The sequence below is a fragment of the Triticum dicoccoides genome, chromosome 4A (assembly GCF_002162155.2).
Source record: "Triticum dicoccoides isolate Atlit2015 ecotype Zavitan chromosome 4A, WEW_v2.0, whole genome shotgun sequence".
NCBI classification, from domain to species: domain Eukaryota; kingdom Viridiplantae; phylum Streptophyta; class Magnoliopsida; order Poales; family Poaceae; genus Triticum; species Triticum dicoccoides.
Window position 1 is genome coordinate 737,225,784 of NC_041386.1, and position 24,029 is coordinate 737,249,812.

Sequence of the window (24,029 nt, forward strand, 5' to 3'; positions counted from 1 at the left end):
TGGTGTAGAACCCGACGCTCAGGTGGCAGAAGAGGACCAAGTACGGGAGAGTAGCCTCCCACCTCTGGCCAACCGACACCGTGGGGCATCATGGTCCTAGCTGGGTAGATCGCAAAACGCGGCAGCTGTCTAGATAGAACAAAGGGGTGCAACAGCGTCAGAGCCCTATAAAGGTGCTGACGAGTGGTGTACAACTCATGGCGAAGAGCTCGGTTAGCTCGGTCCAGCCCATCAGCATGCAGAACCAGGCTCTGATGGTGGAAGGGCTCTCGGTGACTGTGGAGTAGGCAGCAGTGTAGTATCTCTCCGCACCAATGTTAGATGCGATAGGAATGTGCCGGAAAGGGGAAGTGTCCAACGCCCGATACTCTCCACGAAGACATGTCAGAGCAGCATGAGCAGCATCGTGGACAGCCATCTCGATGGTCACTCCAACACCATGAGCGGTGTGCAGCAGGGTAGTGGACTCATACTCCCGAGAGTAGAGGTGGACGATGGCACGGTACTGCTCCTGGTTAAAGTCCTGGTACTCATCGTAGACGGTGTACAAAGGGTGCCAGCGATAACCCAGATAGGTCATCATCTCAGCTAGCACAGCAGGTGATCCTGAGACACCAATGGCCGCCGTGTGTTGCACGACCTGTCTCGTGGGTTCCATCTGAAAACAAAGATGTTTCAATGGAGTCAGATGACAATGTGGGTACTATTCAAAATACTATCCTACAGAATAACTATGGCTTATCCAACTTTGGGGTGAACGTGGTAACGGGATCCTAATGTCAGAGTTAGTAAATTCGTTTAACCCGAGTAGGAGAGAGTTCAGAGCCCCAGAGTAAAGGTAGAGAAGTAAAAGATCCTAATACCACCCAATGGCGATGTGGGCCCGTAAGGCACACAACCAAGTTAGTAAAAGTTTTGTAGTGACTAGACTCGACTTCGGCCAAGGAGTGTGGAAGGGGGATTCCTATAGGCAGTCGGCTCTGATACTAACTTGTGACGCCCCCGATTCAATCGTACACTAATCATGCACGTAAACGTGTACGATCAAGATCAGGGACTCACGGGAAGATATCACAACAAAACTCTAAAAACATAAATAAGTCATACAAGCATCATATTACAAGCCAGGGGCCTCGAGGGCTCTAATACAAGTGCTCGATCATAGATGAGTCAGCGGAAGCAACAATATCTGAGTACAGACATAAATTAAACAAATTTGCCTTAAGAAGGCTAGCACAAACTGGGATACAGATCAAAAGAAGCGCAGGCCTCCTGCCTGGGATCCTCCTAACTACTCCTGTTCGTCGTCAGCGGCCTGCACGTAGTAGTAGGCACCACCAGTGTAGTAGGAGTCGTCGTCGACGATGGCGTCTGGCTCCAGGGCCCCAGCATCTGGTTGCAACAACCAGGTAGAAGGGAAAGGGGGAAAAGAGGGTGAAAAGCAACCGTGAGTACTCATACAAAGTACTCGCAAGCAATGAGCTACACTACATATGCATGGGTATATGTGTAAAGGGCCATATCAGTGGACTGAACTGCAGAATGCCAGAATAAGAGGGGGATAGCTAATCCTGTCGAAGACTACGCTTCTGACAGCCTCCGTCTTACAGCATGTAGAAGAGAGTAGATTGAAGTCCTCCAAGTAGCATCGCATAGCATAATCCTACCCGGCGATCCTCCCCTCGTCGCCCTGTGGAAAAGCGATCACCGGGTTGTCTGTGGAACTTGTCTGGGTGTGTTTTATTAAGTATCCGGTTCTAGTTGTCATAAGGTCAACGTACAACTCCGGGTCATCGTTTTACCGAGGGACACGGCTATTCGAATAGATAAATTTCCCTGTAAGGGTGCACCACAAAACCCAACATTCTCGATCTCATTTGGCCGGACACACTTTCCTGGGTCATGCCTGGCCTCGGAAGATCAACACGTCGCAGCCCCACCTAGGCACAACAGAGAGGTCAGCACGCCGGTCTAAATCCTATGCGCGCAGGGTTCTGGTCCCATCGCCCATTGCACACCTGCATGTTGCGAAGGCGGCCGGAAGCAGACCTAGCCTCCCTAATACAAGAGAAGGCATTCCAGTCCAATCCGGCGCGTGTCGCTCCATCGCTGACGTCAAGAAGGCTTCGGCTGATACCACGATGTCGAGTGCCCATATCTTTCCCGCGTAGTTGGTTAGTGCGTATAGGCCAATGGCCAGACTCAGATCAAATACCAAGATCTCGTTAAGCGTGTTATTATGAAGTAACCGCGAACGCCGACCAGGGCCAGGCCCACCTCTCGCCTAGGTGGTCTCATCCTGCCCTGTCGCTCCGCCAAAAAGATCCACACAGGGGGTCGTCGGGACAAAGGTCTTTTCAGCCCCCAATCCGTGAATCACTCGTGGGTACTCAACGAGCCGACTCGACTTTAGTCACCATCTGTATAGTATGTATATATGTAAAGTATATACCCATGATCACCTCTCGAGTGATCACAGCCCAATAGTATAGCAAGGGAGACTGACAAGAATGTAGGGCCAATGATGATAAACTAGCATCCTATACTAAGCATTTAGGATTGCGGGTAAGGTATCAATGACTATAGCAACAATGAGAAGCTATGCAAGAGAATAGGAGTAACCGAACAGTAACATGCTACACTACTCTAATGCAAGCAGTATAGAGAAGAATAGGCGATATCTGGTGATCAAGGGGGGGCTTGCCTGGTTGCTCTGGCAAGAAGGAGGGGTCGTCAACACCGTAGTCGTACTGGGTAGCAGCGGCGTCTGTCTCGGTGTCTAGCGAGAGAAGAGGGGGGAAGAAACAAGAAATATAAGAGCAAACATAAGCCTGACGATGGAAGACATGACAATGCGCGGTGCTAGGTGTGCCCAATCGCGGTAGTAGGTGATACCGGCGAAGGGGGAAAACATCCGGGAAAGTATCCCCGGTGTTTCGCGTTTCCGGACAGACGAACCGGAGGAGAAATGTTGCAGGTTCACTATGCTAGGGACGCGTGGCGGATGAACGGGCTACGTATCCGGATTCGTCTCGTCGTTCTGAGCAACTTTCATGTAGAAAGTATTATCATCCGAGTTACGGATTAAAAGATATGATTTTTCTAAAGATTTAAATCATTTTCTGATTTTAATTATTTATCTAAAGCCAACATTATCCAGAACAGTGTTTGATGATGCAAGCATGACATCAGAGTGATGTCAGCAGGTCAACTGGTCGGTTGACCAGTCAAACCAGACAGGTGGGTCCAGTGAGACCCACATGTCATTGTCAGGGGCATTAACAGAGTTTTAAAACTAACTAAATGGGACAAGTAGTCTGTGAGAGATTAGGTTTTAATTAATTAATTTAATTAATTAGCAGTTTATCTATTTGTTTTTATTCGTTTTATGGGGATGGGGCCCGCATGTCAGTGGCAGTAGCTGCCACATCAGCGTAGTTGACTTCGGTCACCGTGGCCAGTTCGGGCCCCCAGGCCCACAAGCAGTGACCCAGGGGTGGGCCCCGGTGTGCCAACTCAGCGGAACCGCCGGAGTAGCTCCGGCGAGCTCGCGCGCAGCGGCCGAACACCGGCGAGCATCGGATTTCGCCTATGGGGCACCAAATCGAGCGCGGCCGGGCGCGTTAGAATGGCAAGACGACGACGCGTCGGTTGGTGGTGGTGTTGCGAGCTGCGATGGCCGGAGAAGGGCGCATCGAGCTCATCGGCGGCGAGGTGTTTCGGGCGAGCAACGGAAACGGCGATGCGGCGCGCTACTGGGCAAACAGAAGGGCGGGGCGAGGCCTACGTGCGTGCGCGAGCACAACGGCACAAGCCTGGGTCCAAAGAGGTCATCGGACGGCTGCCGGCGACGAGCGCGTGCGGCGATGCATTCGAGAGCTCGAGAAGATTGGAGCTAGGGCGATCTAGCGAACAAACGGGGAGGTTGGGGAGGATGTACGGGGCGCGGTGAGAGCAACCGGCACGGGCCCGTGACCATTTGGTCACCGGAGACTCGTCGGCGACGAGCTCCGCGGCGCTGCGTTCGGGCGCCTCGGCGGCAGCTAGCTAGGGCGTGCGAGAGAGCAAACGGAGAGCAGGAGGGGTGGAGCTCACCGAGCGGCACACACGATGGCCCTTGGGGGTTTAGTAGCTGCAGGGGCGTAGCCGGAGTCGGTGAAGAATAGCGGCGAAGCCTGTCGGAGCAGAAGAGGAAGACGGTGCGTCGTGGGTGCTGCGGTGGCTCCGAGCTCCAACTGCGGCCACCGGTCGACGAGGAGGACGAAGGCGAAGACGAACGACACGCAAGCGAGGCGAGGCGAGGGCTGTGGCCGCGCGTTTCACGGCGGCGGGTCCATGGCAGCGTCGGATGTGGTGGGGGAACGAGGAGGGGGCGAGGTGGATCTGAGGGGAGAGGGAGAGGCGCAGGAACCGAGGCGAGAGTGGGGGAGAGTGGGAGGCGGGATCGAGGAGGCGGGGCGTGGCGGCCTTATCCTCGCCTCGTCGCCGACGAGAGGGTGCGGCGGGGTCGCGCCCCTGTTTCGACCCGGGTCGGGGGAACAGGGAAGGGAGGCGGCAGGGGGAGACGGGCCGGGCCGGCTGGGCCGATCGGCTGGGTTAGCTGGGCCGTCTGGTCCAAGAGGGGGGTTCCGTTTCCTTTTGCTTTATTTTCACCTTTTTCTTTTTATTTACTTTCTTTTCTGTTTTATTTCATTTTAAAGTATTTAGGCATTTTCTAAAAATGTGTTTACTTCACCATAATTACCTATGCAATATTTGGCACCCCGAACAATTTTGTTTTGACTTTTGAAAACTTTGGGTGTTTGTCACTAATTCATTTTTGAATTTTAAATGATTTGAACTAACACTTGTTTAGCAACAGTAACAGAGATGACATGACATCATTTGGAGAGTTTCACTGTAGCATAATTATCCGGGCATTACAATGGCCAAGTGGAATCACACGCACGTTTTTTTTTGAGACAATGGAATCACATCCACGTAATATACTGACCTAGCTAGGTAGGCTTTTGCTAAGTTGTACTCGCAAAAGAAGAGATAAATAATGAGTGGAAATGAAAATTTCAAGATGTTGCTATATATAGGGCCCCTGCTGGGAAGCTCTGCCTAGCTTGTTCATACAGACAAGAATACAGCAAGATTTTCATGGCAGTGGCAGTGACCGTAGCGATGGTAGCTGCTTACTCGCTTCTTCTTCTTCTTCTTCTACTAGTGGCGCCGCCGTTCTCGACCACTGCCATCCGGCCGAATCCCAAGATCATCAACTTCGTCGCCCAATCTGCCCGTTCAATCATCAAGGATTCTGCCACGGATTACTTTAAGGACAAGGCACAGCAGGGCGTCATGGACCGCTCTGGCCAGCGCACCGGTGGCGACCAGCTGGGCAGCGCGGCGGCCGACAGTTACGGTGCCTTCATCTTTGACCTCTCCCTCGGAACCTCGGAGCCGCAGACCCTCTCCGTCGTCATGGACATCACAAGCGACCTCATCTGGGCGCAGTGTGATGCCTGCTCCTCTTGCACCAGGTCCACGCCGCCGGAGACGCCCACCTTCATGTCCAGCCGCTCCAACTCCTTCGGCCAGATCAGCTGCGCTGACCAGAATTATTGCAAGCTGCGCAGCGAAACCTGTACCGACGCCAGCCAACTATGCACTTACATAGAGGAGTTCTATGGGGCTGGTAACACAACCGGCTACCTTGCCACCGAGACGTTCAGCTTCGGGACAACGCCCATCGTCATGGTATTTGGCTGCGGTCGCAACATAGTACTTCCCGACCTCGCCGGCGCCTCGGGCTTCATGGGCTTCAACAGGGGACCACTCTCCATCGTGTCACAGCTTGACATTTCTAGGTCAGGATTTAAATTTATGTAAAAGATTTTTCTTCAATTCATTTGGAATTTTCGAAAAAAAAAATCTGACCAAGATCCACATAATTTTAACGAATTTGCTTCTAAGTTAATTTGAATCACACCTGAGTTTCGAGGTTAAATTTTAGTGTGATTTTAACACAAACTTTTGATTTTTTTTCCTCATAATTTTGTTGAAAATTTGAACACACTCCAGCTTCTCCTACTTCATCGCACTCCCCGATGACCCCAGTAGAAGCTTCGTTAGCTGGAGCTGGGGAGACGCTGCCACCGCCGTGCCGGCTGAGGGCTGTGCCAGACGCCACAGCACACCACTGCTCGTGCCCAATGCCAATCAGTACCCTTATATGTACTACGTCGAGCTCACCGGCGTGCTGGTAGACGGCCAGCAGCTTAACATCCCTGCGGGGACCTTTGAAGTCCAGGCGGACGGCTCCGGCGGGGTGTACCTGAGCACCACCCTACCGGTCACCTACCTCAACCAGGCCGCATACAACGTCATTAGATAGACCCTCATGAGCATGATGCAGTCGCAGGGTGTGATTCCGATTAACGCCGCGGACCTCAACCACCTGTGCTACCTCACGCAGTACATTGCCACCTGTGCTACCTCACGCAGTACATTGCCACCACCTGTGCTTGGGTGTGGTTCCCAAGCTTGGGCTGGTGTTTGCCGGTGCGGATGCGGCGATGGAGCTCAAGGCGATGAACTACTTCTTCGCCTACGGCGGGCAGACGTGCCTCAGCATACTGCCGTCGACCACCGGGTCAATCCTGGGCAGCCTGCTGCAGGCGGGCAGGAACATGACGTACGACATCCATGCCGGGCTGCTGACGTTCGAGAACCCGTCGGCGGGTGCTCCATCGCCGGCACCGATGCAGGTGTCGCTCGTGATAATAGCCACTCTTCTAGGGTGGGTGCTCCGTGCTCGTCTTCTAGTTCTAGATAGATCACCTATATTGTCGTAAGCGTGTCTAGTATAGTAATTCTCCATGGCCTCAAGTATGCTGGACTTTTGCATGTGTCCGCTAGTTAACTAGCTCGAGGTTTATTATGTGTGGTGACTGGTCAATATACATAGTATGGTGCTGAAGCCAATGTACGAATACTAGCATTGCATACACGTGAAGCATCTACGTTTGTAAACACAAAAAAGTGTAATGTGGGATTTTAATAAACGAAATAAATTTCCGAACGTTCGGATCTTGTCTTTTTTTTTGAACCGGGCATTACCCCTTTCCATTAACCAAATAACGGAAATACAACAGTCTCCGAGCTGATTCAGAAAGGAAACGGGAAAGGGGAAAGCGAGTTCAACGCATCGCCGGGAAACCCACCACAGGAACTCGCCTACAAGACACCTGCTGTGGGGCAAAAACCCGACGACACCTACAGTTCTTAGAGCCCAACAAACATCAGCAAAGTATTATGCAAAATACACGACCCATCAGGTCACATTCTCACGCAGGAGGACACACAAAAGTAACCCCGCTTTCTTGAGCCGGCTGGAGTTTGAAGACGTGAACTGTCATGTAGTCGCCGAATCTTCAGTGGCAGCTGCGCAGATCATCATCATGTTGCTTGTGCTGCGCCTCAGCATCTCCGCTCCACGCTCCATTGCCTCACGGTCTGCCCCCTTTAGGAGACCTGCCCAGTAGGTGATAAAGACACACGCAGAAAAGACAATCTCAAAAGAAGTTTTAGGGAGCTTAAACTCAAAGGTCGCCCTGTTACGATTGTTTCAAATTGCCCAACAGATGGCAACAAGACCGAAGGTATAGAACTTAGCACCATCAGGAAGGTAAACATAACACCAAGTGTAATATTGCCAGAGGTTATTAGGACAAAGATCGGTGCCCAGGACCGCTCCCACCGATCGCCGGATCACTCTGGCAACACGGCATAGGAAGAAAAGATGTTGCGCAGTCTCACGAGCAGCACAAAACGAACACTTAGCATTACCAGGCCAATTACGTCGTTTCATAACATCTCTAGTTAGGACCACATCCTCAAATAACTGCCACATAAAGATTTTGATCTTAAGTGGAATACTAGCTTTCCAGACCCATCGATAGTCACATCCTGCAAGGTTGCTTTCAAGGAGTTTGTACATGGATTTAGTAGTAAATCGATGCTTAGGCCCAGGTGCCCAGCCAACCTTGTCTGGCTCTGTAGATGAGATGGTACCTAGCACAGTTGTGCGCATCTCGATCCACATGTTCTCAAGGGGGGGGGGGGTTAGCCTTCTGCGAAACATGTCGCCGGCCCCCACACCACCCAACTTGTCAACCGTAATCTTAGGCATATTACAGATGCTAAACAGCTGTGGGTATTGAACCCGCATAGGAGGCATGCCATTTATGGAGTCCTCCCAAACTTGCGCCACGTCCCCCGAGTTAATCTGAATAATTCTGCCCCTTATGTAATAATCTTTAACTTTCATAATATCTTTCCAGATAGGGGAATCATTAAACTTGCTCTTCACCGTGGCAACCGTATCTTGTTTCAAGTATTTAGCCTTAACTATATCTTGCCAAAGTCCTTGTTGAGTATCCAGCTTCCACCACCATTTTACCAGGAGTCTGATATTTTGTTTGCGTAGGTCCTTAACACCCAGCCCACCCTTGTCCTTGGAGCGACATACTCTGCTCCAACGGACTAAGTGGTATCTTTTTCGACCCTCCCAACTTTGCCAGAAAAATCGACGTCTCCTCTTGTCCAATTTTTCAATGAAAGTTTCAGGGAGAAGGAACATAGCCATATAGTAATAGACTATACTGGACAAGGAGGAGTTCAGCAGCGTAAGTCTGCCACCTGATGAAGCAGCATTGCCTATCCAGGCCTCACAGCACTTGCCAAATTTGTCATCAACAAAAATCCACTCCAGACATCTTAAAGAGGAGAAACTAACTGGTACTCCTAAGTAACGCATAGGAAAATGACCAATTTGGCAGTTAAAGAGCTCTGCATAGTAACTAAGGATATTGTCATCACCCCCTACACACATTATTTCGCTCTTAAGGTAGTTAATTTTCAAGCCTGGCATGAGCTCAAACATGTAAAGAAGCAATTTGAGGTTGATTGCAGCAGATGTGTCATGCTCGAAGCATAACACCGTATCATCTGCGTATTGCAAGTTGCAACACAGCAACTCCCCCCTCAATAAGATCAGGGGCTAAGCCAGTGATCAAATTTTCCTTTTGAGCATTGAAGATCATCTTCGAGAGGCACTCAACCGCTAGATTGAACAAAAAAGGTGAGTGAGGGTCGCCCTGGCGAACCCCTTTGCGACTCACAAAATAAGGTCTAGTTTCGTTATTCAACTTGATACTCACCGTGCCATCATTCAGGATCTTTATAATCCATCCACACCATTTATCATTAAACCCCCTCATCCTATGACATTCCAGGAGGAAATCCCAATTGATTTTATCGTATGCTTTTTCAAAGTCAAGCTTTAAAACCACGCCAACTTTCCTCTTACTGTGAGCATGATGCAGCACCTCATGCAAGGACAGAATTCCATCCATGATGTTTCTGTTCTTAATGAAGGCATTTTGGTGCCGGCTGATTAACTTATCCGCATAGATAGCTACGCGGTTGTCCAACACTTTAGTAATTAGTTTATAGGGACAACGAAGAAGGCAAATGGGGCGGAATTGCTGAATTTTCTTAGCCCCTGCCATTTTAGGGATCAGTGTAATTATCCCATAGTTAAGACGGGCAACATCCAACGTCCCGGCATGGAAGGCCTCAAATATGTGCATGATATCTGCCTTAACAAAATCCCAGCAAGCTCTATAAAACTCTGCTGGGATGTTATCAGGCCCAGGGGCTCTATTGCTTTCCATACTAAATAAGGCTGCCTTGACCTCTGCCTCAGAGAAAGGACGAACCAAATACTCATTGTCTTGATCGTTCAACTTCTCATGCCCCCCCCCCCCAGGTATCAGGAGACAGATGGAAAAGATTGTCTGGTGCTTCCCCAAACAGTTCCTTATAGTAAGTGGTAGCATGATCAAGTAAATTCTTTGTGCCCTCGATCACATTATCCCCATCAGTGAAGGACTGGATAGTATTCTTACGTTTTCTACCATTCGCAATGCGATGATAGTACGCAGTGTTTTGATCACCTTTCAACAACCATCGCTCTTTAGACTGCTGCAGTCTGAATAACTCTTCGTTCGTCAGAATTACATTAAGCTCGGCCAAGAGTGAAGCTCTATAGCAGCAACACTCAGCATCAACGATGCCTTCTTCCTCCATTTTTTCAATCTCCTCAAGTTCTTTACGGATATCTTTCTTCCTTTTCCTCTCGTGTCCAAAGACATGGGACCCCCAACCCTTGAAATATTTCTTACAATGTTTCAGTTTGATATTTAGGGTGTCTATGGGATCATTCGAGTTAACCGGTTGTTCCCAGATTTCTCTGGCCTTAGGCAAGAACAACTCATTTCTCAACCAAATAATCTCAAAGCGAAACTCTTTTTTCTTAGGGGGTTCTAGACTGCCAGGTTTCAGGGAGAGAAGGAGGGGATTGTGATCAGAGATGTCTCGAACAAGCTTACGAACTGACACCAGAGGAAATAACTCTTCCCAAGAAAGACTCATAAGCACCATGTCCAGCTTCTCTAGAGTGGGATGGGCCTGATGATTAGACCAGGTGTATTTGCCCCCAGATAAGTGAATTTCTCTGAGACTAAACGCATTGATCACAGAGTTGAACTTGTCAACATAAGGATTAAGTATCATGTTTTTATTTTTGTCATCACACCCCCTCAAGATGTTAAAGTCACCACCTATGATATAAGGTATATCAATGCGAGAGCAAAAGGATGCCATCTCCACAAGGAAATCATCCTTGAACTCCTCCTGGGCTGCTCCATAAACAACCACCAGAGCCCATATACTATCTCTCTCAACATCATCTATAGTGGCTTGTAAGATACACTTACCCACTTTCCAGGATATAACTTCATACTTTTCTTTCTTAACACCACAAAGGATACCACCAGACTTGCCTCTCGAGGGGACCCAACACCAAGCAAAAAGGTCACAGGGATCGATCTTCCTAAAGTAACTCTTATGAAAATCCTTTTTCATCGTTTCTTGCAACGCCAGGAAATCCAGGGAGTAGTCCTTAATAAGATCTGAGAGGCAGGTGGACATCCCCTTTTTCCCTGCCCCCCTACAGTTCCAAAAGATCCCACTCATTTGACAACCGTACTGTGTTTTCTCCCCCTGGTAACCTTGTTAGGAAGCTGAACAAGGTTACCCACTTTGATCAGGGCTAACTCCCTGTCTCTCTGACTCCTGGTGACAGGTCTACTAACATTCACCACAGGTTTCCTAGGTCTTCTTCTAGTTTTAACCAGGGTAAACTCATTAGTATCAGTGTCAGGGTTCCCCTCATCCCCCCAATCCATACTTAAAGGTGTTTTATCTCCTTTGGCATTGATTAAGAACATACTATTATTCTTGCCATTGTCCTGAGTGCTATCCTTATTACTATTCAGAGCATTAACTCGAGATTTTTCAAGTTCACGAAGAATATCTATGCTCGCAAAGTCTGTGTCAGGAATATCGACACCCATTTTAACAGCACGTAAAACTAACTCAGGATCAGATAGCACATCAAAGGTATTACTATTACTGTTATTACCTTCCAGATTGCGCTTCTTGTCCACTGCAGCTGCCTTTTCATCAATTCGCATCAGGTTAGTCTGGGCGTTGCGCAAACTGAAGCGAAGATTCTCTTCTGTGACAAGAGGAGGGGTGGGAATCACCTCATTCTCATTGTCCATCGATGAATCAGGAGATAGGACGATGTATTTGCTTGGCCCCTCCCCCTCAAAGATTCCACTTTCCTGCAGGGGTTGCATAGACGCACCGTATTTGACCGTGTCAGCATAGGATTTACTCATTTTGCACGGAGCAGTACAACAATCAAGGGACTTTGTCGAATTCATCAGGGGGGAAACGCTTACATTTTCAAGAGTAGACTGATTGCCATAGGCTAGATCACTTTTTCCTTTCACTTTCTCTGCCTTGTCGTGTTCCATGGCCAGAGTATCAATCAGGAGAGTGTTATCGAGAGATTCGTCTGAACCCTCATCTTCCAGAGAATCATGCTGCCTTTCCTGGCATGTATACTGAGAGTCAATGCCCGCATCAGCCACATGTGAGGAAGATCCCCCCTCCTTGTTTCCATTGGCGGCTTGGATTTTCATCTTCTTAAACGTATGATTCCCAGGATCAGGAGTAACATTCATTGTTGTTTTCTTACGATCAGGATCCCTGACCAGCACATGATCCAGCTATAATAAAAATCGAAGAAGTGATCCCCCAGCACTGCCTCAGCTATAGGTGGGATCTCATCCACATTCCTGCAACCTATCTTCACACGCACATATTCGGGGCGATGAAGTGTGGCACCATCAATCTCCAAGGGGACACCAACCAGAGAGGAAACAAATGCCAGAATCCTTTCATTCCTTTTCTCCAAGGGGACATTGCTCACTTTAACCCAGGTTTTCTCCATAACCCCTTTGGCTCCAAGAGCCAAGGTCCAGGGCTCAATTTTCACCACAGTACCAGTGGATTTCAGAGTCATTATGCCAGTATAACACGCTTTGGACACATCGCGACGATTAGGGAATCTAACAATGAAAACACCAGGACCAATAACTCTAGCAGTGCATCTCCAACCAGTGGCAATATACTGAGACAAATCAAATTCCATATCCTTAGTAGAGGTGTGTCCTTCCACAATAGTCACCACCGCACTAGTCTCACGTTCTTTCATCTACCTAGCCGTGCACGAATCGTGAATATAATAGAACCCTTGCCCTTCGGCAGAGAAGGCTCACATGGGCGCAATGCAAACCCAAGGAAGAAATTCAACACACACAGAAGCAAGATGACCTAGCTTACTACATCTCTCACAAAAGGCTTGCGGACATCTAGCAGGGATATGCTCAGTGGACTTGCAGATGAGACAGGCGTTAGGGTTCATGGGTGGGTTCACCTAATTGCTTTGGTTGCCCTGCATGCGGTGCTGTGGCATCTCTCCAGGATTCTTGTCGATGTTGTCCCCCCCACCAGATCCAGACGCAACCTTGGGCCTCTCCACCCAAACCCCGCCGGATCTGGCATCTTGACGCCCAGCCGCAGCAGCTTCCCATCGATCCACCGCGCCCGTGGAGTGGTCGTTGTTGGAAGTGGTGTGGTCGGCCTCGCCGTCGTTTCTCCGCCAGGAGAACTTGCGCCCGCGGTCGAAACGTCCAGCTCCCCGCTCCACCCGCCCAGATCCACCGCCTTCACGCTTGTCGCCCCGGTAGCCGCGCCCCCCGCCACCAGCCATCGGAGAGGCCTGCACCGAAGAAGCCGCGACCTCCACAAACGACCTCCCGTCACCCCCAACCTTGCCGCGCCACCAGTGAAAGGAAGGTGGAGTGCTGCATCTAGGGTTTTTCGGCGCTGCCCAGAGATGGGAAAGGGCGGAATCGAGGTCGAGGGGACGGAAGGATTCGGGATTTATACCCGCGGCCGGATCTTGTCTTCAGATCCAAACGAACTCCTTGACGTGCGGTATGTATCAGGGGATCGCAATCCAGCGTAAAAATCTCGCAAACGATCCCGCACTACCCGAGAAATGCGGTCTCCTCCCGCATGCATCCCGCACTACCGAGGAAAACAGATGCCCACAAAAATCAAGGCGAGGAAAAAGGAATGCAAACATAGGATTCGAACCTTGGTCTTCATTGTACAACTAGTGGGCACAGACTAGTACACCTAGACATATTAGGCGTTCACAAAGAGGAACAAACATTTTTAAGGAAAAAATGACACATAGTGCAAACACATTCGTATGACAACTACTACAAGCAGACACTGTATGTAATTAAGGAGGAGGACCGGCAGATGGCGGGCGACACACGCGACCGACACGAGCGGCGCGTCTCGGCGATGCGGGCGGCGCACGGGGAGCGGGCGTTGCAGAGGCGCGCGGTGCGCGCGGTGCGCACGGCGTTGGCGTCACGCGCGGTGCTGACGGTGCGGTGGCTCGCCGCGTCGGCGGCATGGGCGTTGCGCGCGGCGGAGGCGGCGCGGGTGATACACGCAGTACGGGTGAGGCGAGCAGCTCTGGCGGCGCGAGCGACCCGGCCGCGGCGGGCGACGCGCGATGGCGTGTCTGGTTCGCATCAGATCTCGTGATGGCGAGGCGGATTTCGCTGGACGCCGGCATTCTCTGGCTCCGACGAGAGGCGCTGCGCATCGTGCTTCTTGACGAGCGCGGGAAGACGGTGGATGCTCGGTTCCTCCGGGAGGGTGAGTCCTTTGACATTGGTGACATCGTCGCTTTTACTTGCCACTTTGCTCGCGTTGGGACAGGATTCTGGCGCCGAGCACGGCCGCCGCGGATGCGGCGAAGGATTTGACCGTGGGTCGACAAAGGGCGGATTCGCGGGGGGCCTGGAGCCGCTCCGTGCATCTGACAGGAGGGCCAGGGATCCTGGGGCATGGACCGGGCGGACGCGCCTCCGATGATCGACACGTGGGACAGATGAGATCCGACCGCCATGGATCCTCTAAACCTAGGGTTTCGCTGGGCGCCGCTCATATAAAACCGCACCCGGTTCCCCTCTCCCCCATTTTAGATCTCAGCGAGGGCCTCTCTCACTTCTGGGACGCGCCGTCGCCTCCTAAAGCTAGGGTTCCTAGATCCTTCGCCTGGTGGGAGGGCAAAATCCATGGTGATCCTCGTTCCTTTGCTCAAGTTGCGCGTTCTCCACCTCAACCACATACCCTTGATCCGATTCGTGAGGTTGGCACCATGAGAGAGGAGGGATTTGGGGCTGGGTGCCACGGTCGGGGGCCGGGCGTTTCAACCGCGGCCTGGGACGCGGTCGCAGCTTCGACCGCAATGTGTGGAAGCGCAAGACAGAGTCTGGCGGATCTTCAACTCAGAAAGCTTCTGGATCGGGGGATGCTGGATCCAGGAAGTGGGACGAGGCGGCCGGCGGCAATCTTGCTGCTCCCCCTCGAACTGGGAGGTGGGGCGAAGAAGATGGGGACACAATCGAGCCCCGTGCGGTGGAGAAGAATCCTGCTTCTCCACGTGCGCGTGATCCGCCTGCGTATGCTGGTAACAATGCTCCTCCTCCTTTTCCATGTCAGATCTGTAATCTGAATGGACATCGTACTGCTAGATGTGCTCAAGCTGTGTGTGAGCGGTGCAAGAAGAAAGGGCACATGTCGGTTATTTGCGCTGAATTCTTACCTTGGGAATTTTCGCCTGCTATGTGTGGTTTCCAGAGCAAGGGGCGGGGTTTCTTTTATATTCCTGATTTTAGTGTTAATAGACAGCCTAGGGAGAGGATTTTCAATGTTGTTGTTACTAGCACCGAGGGGGATGCGCTCACCAAAGATATTGAGCACGAGCTTAGTGTCTATGTGGGTCAGGGATGGCGTTGTTCTGCTAAATTTTTTGCTCCGAACATGTTTGTGACGAGGATGACAAACCCTAGAGAAGTTGATCGTTCTCTTTTCGTTGAACATGTTAAACTGAAGAAGTGTGGTGTGGCTGTTAAATTTTCCCCTTGGTCTGAGGATATTGATTCTGAAGGGCTCCTAGAGGTTGCTTGGGTGAGGATTGGGAAAATCCCTCCTAATAAACGTTGTGATAAAACTATAGCTTATGTAGGGGGACTTGTGGGTATAACCCTGGAGGTTGATATGGCTACTTTGAATCGTCCGTCTTCTGTAAGAGCTAAAATTGGATGTCGATCAGTGAAACAACTTCCTCATACAGCTGAAGGAGTGTTGGGGGGCGTTTCTATAAATATACTTTTGAGGTGGAGGAAATCCTAGTGGTCAATGTTGTTGACGAAGAGGCTGTGCGTGTGGAGGCCAATGACAACCCCCCTAAATCTGATCAGACTCCTAAGCGCAAGCGTGCTGATCAAGGGGTGGATGAAGAACAATATAACTTGAAAAGTGGGGAGAAAAGAGAAACTTCTGCTCGTGGGGGCAAGACCTGTCATCTGTCACCACAGGAGCAAGAGACATCCATGTCTTCTGACAGTGAGGTGGACTCCTCTCTCCTCATTGAAACGATGGCTAAAGAGCACGAGCTGGCGGGGGCCCATATGATCCAGGATACCTCTAAATGGCTGACAACTATGGATCATTTTGAAATCAATGCTCCGAGGGGAAATGAAAATATGAGCCAGCAAGTGAAGGTACAAAATTCATCTGGTATTCGTCGATCATTGTCTTATGCTGCTGTGGTTTCTAATACTGCTCAGATTGTGGAGGTGGAGGGAGACATTAATGCAGGCTTGAAGATCAACAGCGATTATGTGGTACAGCTTCCATCTTCTGAATGCAGTGATGAGATTATTCTCACTCCTCCTCTAGCTCCAGAAGTAGCTCTTAAATTCAGCAAGCGTAATATGCAGAGGATGCAGGAGAATATTGAAGCAAAGGCTATTGAGCTTGCCCAGAAAAAAAGATTTAGGAGGTAAATATACAGCTTGTTCTAATGCTTTTGATGTTCTCTCTAATTCTAAACTGTTACATAGAGCTTCTTGCATGGGTGTGAATATTCCTAATAATGATTTCTCCTGTGTGGATGTACTTAGAGAATTGGAGAGGGTGAGAGGAAATCTAGCTGATAAAGATAAGGTGAATGAGAATAACAAACCCACTGATGATAATGGGGATGACATTTTGGTTACCAATGGGTTGGGTAAGTCTATCCCTATTAACCTCACCTGGCTGGACCAGGAAGAAGTGTTACATGAACAGATTTCTTCAGGAAAAAACAAGAAGAAAACTAAGAAGAAATCTGGGGTTAAGCTACCTAGACCTGTTACTAGGAGCCAAAAGAGACTAACCCCTACTGAAGAGTTGTTCTGTAGCCCTGCAAAGCCTCCTGGCAGGGCTACTCGTTCTAATTTCCATAAAGCTCGTTCCAAATGAGAGGCCTCATTTGGAACTGTAGAGGGGCAGGCAAGAGAGGGATGGCCACCTGCCTCTCTGACCTAATTAGTGACCATTCCTTGCACTTTGTTGGGTTGCAGGAGACTATGAAGAGTAATTTTTCCCCTAAATGCATTAGGAGGATTGATCCCTTTGGTATGTTTCATTGGGAATGGATCCCATCTGTTGGGAAATCGGGGGGTATCATGAGTGGTGTGAGACATGATACTTTGGATATTATTTCATGCACTAAAGGCAAATATATTTTGCAAATGGTGGTGCATGACAAAAAAATTAAGAAGGACTGGGGCCTCCTGGTAGTATATGGATCTGCACATGAGGAGTTTAAAGAGGAATTTTTGGTGGAACTTGCTGCAATGTGCAACAACATGAGTGTCCCTTACATTGTGGGAGGGGACTTTAATATTCTGTGCAACTGCAATGAAAAGAATAAGAAGATGAATAGTAGCAGATCTACTGATCTTTTCAATTCTATCATCAATGCCCTGGCCCTTAGAGAGATTTATACTAATGGGGGTAGATATACTTGGACCAATAATCAGGCACACCCAACTCTGGAGAAACTGGACCGGATTTTGATGTCTGAAGAATGGGAAAATCTCTTCCCTTTGGTTTCTGTTAGGAAATTAGTTCGAGAGCTCTCTGACCATAACCCACTACTGCTTTCTAGTGGGGAGGAAAGTAGAGAAGTTCTTACCCACGGTTAGTAGGGTTTGAGCTCCTAAACCTCGTGACTTTCGTTTTAATCTTGCCTGGATAAAAGATGAGAAGTTCTTACCCACGGTTAGTAGGGTTTGGGCTAGAAAGGTTCAGTCCTATGACCCTATTGATATCCTGAATATCAAACTAAAAAGATTCAAAACCTACTTCAAAGGTTGGGGATCATATAAATACGGCCACGACAAAAAAAGAAAAGAGGAGCTCCGAATTGAGCTGGCCATGCTAGAAGAGCTTGAAGAAAATGGTCCCTTATCCCCTGAGCTATACAGCATCAAGATTGATGTTAGTACTGAGCTTCATGATATACTGGTGAATGAGGAGATATATTGGCTCCAACAGTCTCATGAACGCTGGCTCTTGAAAGGGGATCTGAACACGGACTATTGCCATAAGATTGCAAATGGTCGCAAGAGGAAAAACACAATCCATTCCCTTAAAGCTGGGGATGTGGAGATTGAGGGCACTGACAACCTGATTGCCCATGCCACCGAATACTACAAGAGTTTGTTCGGGCCTGGGTCCGGTAATTTGTTCCACCTTGACCCAGACACATGGTCTGATGAGGAAAAGCTTAATGCTAATGACAATGCTGATTTGTGCCGTGAGTTCACGGAGGAATAGGTCAAGGAGGCGCTGTTCTCTATGGCACATAATAGAGCCCCTGGCCCTGACAACATTCCTGTTGAATTCTATTAGGTGTGCTGGGATATTGTTAAAGAGGACCTTATGAGGTTGTTTGCGAGCTTTCATAATGGGACTTTGGATGTCCAACGTCTGAACTATGGGGTGATCACCCTTTTGCCCAAATCTGTGGGCCCGGATAAAATCCAACAATTTAGGCCTATCTGTCTCCTGAGATGTCCATACAAACTTATTACTAAAGTTTTGGATCGGCGAGTGGAGAAATGCGCTGATAAGCTCATTAGCTCAACCCAAAATGCTTTTATCAAGGGAAGAAGCATCATGGACGGGGTGTTGTCTCTACATGAGATTCTGAATTATACCCATGTGAAAAAGAGGGTGGGGGTCGTCCTGAAACTTGACTTTGAGAAAGCGTATGATAAGGTGAACTGGGACTTTTTGTTAGATTGTCACAAGCTTCGAGGTTTCAGTGACACATGGTGCAACTGGATCAATCAGATCCAGCACAATGGTACTATGAGTATTAAACTTAATAATGAGGTTGGTCCCTACTTTCAGAGCGCTAAGGGTGTGCGACAGGGGGATCCCCACTCCCCTTTCCTGTTCAATCTAGCTGCTGATTGTCTCGCAAAGATGATTACCAATGCCCAAAACAATAACTTGCTGGTGGGTTTGGCTTCGGACCTCATCCCTAATGGAGTTGCGGTACTCCAATATGCTGACGACACTATTATCTGCCTGGAACACGATGTTGATAAGGCAGTAAACCTGAAGTTACTGCTGTACATCTTCGAACTTATGTCTGGACTTAAAGTGAACTATCAGAAAAGCGAGATTTTCACTGTGGGAGGCGATGAGAGCACACTGAAATACTATGCTGAGTTGTTTAACTATGACGTGGGTAGCTTCCCCATCAAGTACCTCGGTATGCCTGTTAGTTATTCCACCCTTAGAGATTCTGACTGGGAGTTCATAGTGGCCAAGTACCTTAAAATATTTGAGGCTTGGATCGGTAATGCTGCATCCATGGGGGGCAGACTGACTTTGTTGGATTCAGTTGTCACCCAAATATCCCTGTATCATATGTCTATGTGGCTTATGAGCAAAACTTTCATTGAAAAGCTTGATAAACATAGAAGGAAATTCTTTTGGCAAGGCTGTAACAAGAAAAGGAGATATCATTTGGTTAAATGGGGCAGAATATGTAGATCTCGAGATAAAGGTGGCATGGGAGTTAAAGATCTTCGTAAACAAAACATTAGCTTGATGGTCAAATGGTGGTGGAAACTTGAGACCCAAAATGGCCTTTGGCAGCAAATTGTGCATGCTCGATACTTGAGAAATAGATCTGTGGCTATGGTTGAATCCAGGTTTAATGACTCTCCTTGCTGGAAAGCCCTTCTGAAAGTTAAGACCCTGTATATGGCTGGTAGGAAAATCAAGACTAATTCGGGAGAGATAACTAGAGTGTGGAAAGATTCCATCAATGGGCATAGGCCGTTCCAGGACTGTTATCCCCTGTTGTTTGACATTTGCACTGAGCAGGACTGTACTGTTGCAAATGTCAAATCTGTGACTCCCAACACCTTCTTTAGAAGGAGGCTGGCCCCTGATCTTCAGAGACAATGGGAAGATATGAGAAGTTATATTGACAGTATTCAGTTGGGAGTAGGGGGATCAAGTGTACTGGGGGCTCAATGGAAATGGTAGATTTTCTACCAAATCTATGTACAAATGGCTAGAAAACCCCCTTAGTGGCTGCCACTATTGATGGGTTTGGAAGGCCAAGAGCCCCCTCAAAATCAAAATTTTCCTGTGGCAGCTATCTCAGGATGCTGTTCTGACTAGGCAAGTTATGAAAGAGAGGAAATGGCCTGGGGATCCTAAATGTTCCTTTTGTGACAATATTGAGTCTTCCTGGCATTTGTTTTTCACCTACCCTGTGGCTAAAGTGGTCTGGCGTTGTGTTGGGATGGCACTAGGGACTGATCTCTGTCCTAATAGTTACTGGCAATACTTCTCCTGGTGTCACACTTTCCTTCCCTATGGGAAGAAATACTATACTGTCGGCCTTGCGGCTGTTTGCTGGGCTATTTGGCTGGCTCAAAATCGAGCCACGTTTGAAAAAAAGCAGATCAAGACGCCGTTTGAGATTGTGTTCTCCATGTGTTCCTTTTTGATGTATTGGGCAGGTCTTCAGCAAGGCGATGGAGTCAAGGAGATGCGCAGCGGGGCGGACATGGTCAGGTCTAGCACTATGAGCATGATGAAGATGTGCGAGGCAGCGAGGAGGCCAATCGAGGGAGAATGATCTTACAATCTCGCCTGCATTTAGAGTTGCCGCTGGCGTTTCCTGTTGCTCCCCGTTTCATATTTGGCTCATGTGTTGAGCTTTTGCTGTAATATACTGTAGTATTTCAGGTTGTGGGGTTATAGTGTTGTCAGGTTTTCGCCCCATGGCGTTCGTTTCGATATCGGGCGAACGCAGTGGGTTTCCTGGCAATGCCCGGACTCGCTGCACATCTTTCCCCTTTCTCCTGTTGTTTTCCCGGAACTTTGTATTTCTGTTCACTTGCAATGTAAAGGGGTCATGCCCGGTTCGAAAACAAACACATTCGTACAAAAGCTATTTTCTTCATGGTGTCCCCGACCATGACACATCATTGCCAGTGGCTGTCCCCAACCACACAAGTCACCGCCATCCAAACTAACCGCGGAGACCTTCATCTCCGACCACGACACATCGCCACTGGTCGGTGTCCTAACCAACCGCGGAGACCGTCACCATCGTCCTCGACCATCATGCGTCGTCGGCGGCCGTCATCACCAACCACACATGTTGCCGTTACCAAGCCCATAATATCCTGATATGGTTTTTTGCTTTGTGAAACTCTGACTTGTTTTATGTGTCCAGTGGAGGACGCCATGACTGAATGAGATGAGCACCACTTTTGCTGAACACCATGAAGGACTTGAGTTGGTGCTTTGTTTATCAGGTCAAAATGGAGTCGTTGGTAGGCACTCGTTAACTTTTGTTTAAAATAGCACGGTAATATACATACCACAGACCTGATAATTCAGGTATGAACACTATGGTAACTTTTTACCTGGGAAAACAATTGTCCCAACAACTTTTGTATAAATATGATGTTAATAAACACATTGCAAACCTGATAAACTAGGTACAAATATCGCAATAACTTTGAGAAGGGGGAGGAGGAGTTGTTGGAAAAAATACCACTGGTAACTTTTGTTGAAAACATACCCTGGGAGATTTTGTGTAAACAACATGATAATATATGAACCGTGAAGCTGATAACTCACATACAAAAACCCGCGGTAACTTTTGACTCACGAAAAAGGTTGTTGAAAACATGCTCCCAATAACTTTTGTGTAAATAGCTTGGTAATATACCCACGGCAGAGTTGATAATTCACATACAAACACCGTGTTTAATTTTTGAACCGGGTGAAAAACTTGTGGGAAATATAACCCCGGTAACTTCTGCCTAAATTTTATGGTAATACACACACTGCGGGCATGGTAACTTATGCACAAAGGCCGTGGTAACTTTGACCCCAAGATTTTTTTGTCAAAACCATACTCCTGAAAACTACTGGCTCAAAAGCATGATAATATACCCACCGCGGATGTGTTAACTTATGCACAAATACCGCGATAACTTTAACCCGGAGAAAAAATACTTGTTGAAACCATACCCCTCCCCCTCCCGATAACTTATGTGGAAATAACATGGTAATATATGCACCGTAGACCTCATAACCCGGTGTCGGTGTCAAAACTGGGGGTCCCGAGCTGTGGATAATCGATTGAGGGTAACTAGAACTAAGGAGACGATGTTTACCCAAGTTCGGGCCCTCTTGATGGAGGTAAAACCCTACGTCCTACTCTTGTTTATATTGATGAAGTTGTATCAAGTACAGAGTTGATCTACCTCGAGATCGTAATGTATAGTCTAACTCTAGGGCTAGGTGAATGATTTTGTGTTGATGTCCCATCTACAGGCTAAACCCCATGGCTTATATACATGCCAGGGAGAGTATCTAGGGTTACAAGGTTGGTAGCTAGGAGCTAGGCGGCGGTAGATATTTTGAAGTATACGTCAAGTCAAGTCTTTGGGGGAGGCAGTATTGATTACGCCTCCTGCGTACGACCTCTGGTGGAGTCCATCTTGATCACGAAATAGGGCCCGTCGGCCCAACCTAAGGATCAAGGGTCGACTGGGTTAGTGCCCCCTTATCCAGGACACCGTCACCCGGGTACAAACACCATGGTAACTTTTAAATCCAGGTAAAAGGTTGTTGAAATCATGCTTGTATAACTTATATGTAAATAGCATGGTAATATACGAATCTCATACTTGACTTTCACACAAACGCCATGGTAACTTTTGATTGGGGAAAAAATTGTTCAAAACATCCCCATGGTAAATGTTCTATAAATAACAACATACGCAGAACATTGCTGATAACTCGCGCACAAACACCATGGTAACTTTGCCCCAGGGTGGGTTGTTTCAAAACATACTTCCGGTAACTTTCGTATAATTAGCATGACACACTATGCAACATATATGTGATAACGCACGCACAAGCATCCATGATAACATTGACCCGGGCGTGGGAGGAAGGGGAGGAAGTTGTTTGAATACATACCCCCCTCGTGATAACTTCCGTGTAGATACCACGGTAGTATATGCACCGTAGATTTGTTAACTCACGTACAAACACCATGGTAACATTGATCGCGGGGGATGGAGTTGTTTGAAAACATACCCTCGATAACTTATTTGTAAATAACATGGTAATATACGGATCAAGGGCATGGTAACTCACGTCCAAACACCGCGGTAACTTTGTCCCCGAAAAAGAAGTTGAAAACGTACCACGGTAACTCATGTGTAAATAGCATCATAATATGCACACATGAGAGCTGATAACTTATTTAGCCCAGGCCAGTAACTATTTGCACGAAAAAAGGTCATTAGAATATATCAACATGGGATCTAGTTGCATAGGTCTTGTCATGAGGCCCGCATGTCCCGCTCAAAATTTATTTTTCGTGTGATCCCACTAAAAAACAATTGTCAAGAAAAATAATTTTGCGAGAGGAAGGATCGAACCCACGATCCCATATCTGGCAGCGCAAGTCACTCATCTCTATAACCAACTTGGGCAATAGGAAATTAATGATCATGTGAGGGCATTGATCACTATTGCAGCATTCTTCTTGGATGAGGCCCATGATGGTTCAAAACCGACGAGTGTCTAAGAGGTGGCTATCATGCCAGAATTAGAAGTAGTTTGAGTAATTTTTTGTATTTTGGATGTTATTAATTTGAATGGTAGTTTCTATGTAATTAACATGATAATTTAAGCATCACGGACCTGATAGCTTAGGTGCAAACACCGTTGTAACTTTTTTTGACCTAGTGAAAAAAGTTACTGAAAGTATAATTCCAGTAAATTATGTGTAAATAGCATGATGATTTAAGAACCGCGGAGATGATTGCTTGAATACAAACACCAACGCCGTGGTAACTTCGACCAATGAGGAAAAGGTTGTTTGAAAATATATCCCCAACAACTTCTATGTAAATTTCACGGTAATATACCACAACTGATATCGTAACCTATGTACAAACACCGCAGTAACCTTTAACCCAGGGAAAAAGCTATTGGATGCCTGACCACTTTGTCTAAATAGCATGATAGTTTACACACAACAGAGACGGTAACCTATGTACAAACACCACGATAACTTTTGA

General features: G+C 48.0%; 1 pseudogene; it reads left to right on the forward strand.

The window, feature by feature from the left end:
- The first annotated feature begins 5,169 nt into the window (after window positions 1–5,169).
- Window positions 5,170–6,839, forward strand: LOC119284354 (annotated as a pseudogene).
- The last annotated feature ends 17,190 nt before the right edge of the window (window positions 6,840–24,029 follow it).